Below are 2807 nucleotides of genomic sequence, written 5' to 3' on the forward strand. Positions count from 1 at the left end.
CACTGCGAGCTTACCCCAGTAGGTCATTACTCTGCATGACTGCTTGGCCACGGGAGTTAATAAAACGAAGTAGTTTTAGTAAAACAACGCAAGTTTTAGATCAGCCAATGACAGAACGGTGGGGAAGCTTACTTTTACGTCGAGTGCAACTTCAGTTTAGGTTACACTTTGGATGGTTTTAGGAGCTAAAACAACGGGCAAAATATGTGAAAAGCACAATAACTGTAAGTTAACATCCATGCCAAATTGTGTTGTGACATTTCATGATAGATCCCACATACAAAAATCAAGATAATACTCCTTACTAAATTCTATATTTAAAATTGGTGCGGCCCGCACTACTGTATTTCTCCAAGCCCATAATTAGTGCGGATTGAGATACATGTATACATGTGCCGTTGGTCTGGTGACGAGGTTGAAAATTAGTGCCGTCGGCACTAATCACGGTCATCGGTGTAGGTATTTGCTAACTTAGAAATTCAATTTTAGACACGTGACTCAATTTACAGTTAAGATGATCTATGTTCAAGAACCAATCAAACGGCACAAAAATATCGTCTTCATGCCTATCCGGAAAGTGGAGAATGCATACCGTATTCCGTAATACGAGTTAGACAGACATTACGTCTTAGACACTCTCTAAAATTATTCTGTTAGCTCGAAACACAATACTTCCTCTGTTACTGTAGCTATTACTGTCACCATTGGAAAATCGACTTTTATGGTATTACCGACCCCATTTTAAAATTATTGGACGAAGAGGAAACAAATGTATTTCATTGGTTAAAATGTCCCTTCAAATATCATAGACCCGACTGTTGGACGTGGTAGCTGTTTGCCTCGAAGAGTAGCGATACATGACAGGACAGATTAGTAGGAAGATTGTCGGATAAAATTAGTTATCCGGAATAATGGAATACTCGTGATGTGCCATCATGAGAATTGACCAATTAACGTGTGGTGTAGACTGTACTCACGCATAATTTTTGTAAATTTATATTTGTAAAAATATTATTTATACAGGTATCGATTATATTTGTGGTAAAGTGTACGTGCAATAAACTGTATAATATAATAAATTGTACCGTAAACTTACACTCGTGCAATCACTTTCGGACAGAGGTAGTATTGTGTATTCAACACTAAATTGGACTGGGGAGGCGAATCGAATAGCCTAAACAAAGAGATCATGAATGTCTTAAGCCAATCACATCACTCCATTCCAGAGATTTTACCAGTCTCGTGCCCTGTCGCTTCGGATTGGGTAAAATCAGTCGGGGAAAACATGGAAAATACATTCGAAATCGCTTTGAAGTTTCGACTGCGAAGTCCAAAGTTCAGTGAAAAGCACATAAGAGGTACTGTGATCAGAAATGGCGTATTTTTAATCACTTTTAGTCCAGGTGATAAAATCAATCACCTGGGATAAGCCAATCAAACGTCAGTATCGTAGACTCTGATTGGCGCATCTCTTGTTTAATCCAATGTCGAATATGTATTGGCTAATATATAGTTGTACTTTCCTCCTCTTATGAGTACTTATTGGCTTAGGCCCAGGTGAGAGATTCTATCACGCAGAAAAAGCTCCCTCCATTAGGGCTAACTGCTTCCGGGGAATTCCTCTCTTAGCGTACTTTGTGCCCTTTCTCAGAAGCTACAGTAGTGAAGGCAGCTGGTTTCGGCGAATTTCCGTTTTATATTATCCTCTACTATTGTGCTTTCGAGTGAAATTTCGTGTTGTGGCGTGGTTTCTCGTTGGAATTTAAATCGATTTGATTGGCTACCTCCGATGAGCTCAAAATTATTACCCAATCAAAACCTTCTCAATGAAATTCAACCAATCAGATCGATTGTGGATCGGTTTGGTCAGCGCGATTCGATTGCACCCCCTCCCCAAATTTGTATCACATCGACAATAGTATCTGTCTACAACTATTGCTACTCCGGAGTACAAAAGTACTAACGTTACCGCGTACTTTACAGTTAAATAACGATACCAGACGTTCCTTTGGGGTATTCACTGTCAGCCGATTTAACTGGGTCATCAGATATTTATTGGCTTCGTCTTCTCCATTTGCTGCTCCAGCACGCTCCAGGAAAACTCCTCTCGGCGTAAGCAGCAGCTAGGATGGTTGCAAAGGTGAGAAACTTGGTTGGTTAGACCTGTCGTTGACGTCGATATGTAGATTCGGTACGAATTTCAGGACGTCGCCCAATCCAAATCTCGCACTAAACCAGATGTACTACGTAGTACTACATCTGGTAGTACCTGAACAATTCCCTCCTGCAACAGTACTATTAATAGTAGTACTGGTGTGACGTAATCTATTGTACCAAGAGCCCATGTGACCCCGGCGCTTAGTTGTTTTGAATTTACACTTGATTTGACTATGTGCCAGAAATAACTTGGTTTTGTATGCCACGAGGCCCAAATGATTACGTCACAACAGTACTACTGTTGCAGCGAGGGAATTGCTGTATTACTGTCAGTCACAACAGTGCAGCGAGGGAATTGCTGTATTACTGTCAGTAAAAAATGTACAGTCGATTCCAAATCCATAGTTGTTGTTGATCAAACTGGGTTCACCAAACCACCATCAACATTTTCAATTTTAGTCACTCGACATGAAGTCAACCGCGTTCTTAACTCCGATGGCCTTGATCATGGCCATGATGGTCCAAGATGCTTCTGCCCACGGCCGTCTGCTCGTGCCTCCGCACCGTGGCTACATCGGCAAACTTCCCCAATTCAGTGACATTGTTCCCGTCAACTTCGGCGACCACAGTCTCAACGCTGGTGGCATTGG

This window comes from Aphanomyces astaci (genome assembly GCF_000520075.1).
Source record: "Aphanomyces astaci strain APO3 unplaced genomic scaffold supercont1.87, whole genome shotgun sequence".
NCBI lineage: Eukaryota > Oomycota > Saprolegniomycetes > Saprolegniales > Verrucalvaceae > Aphanomyces > Aphanomyces astaci.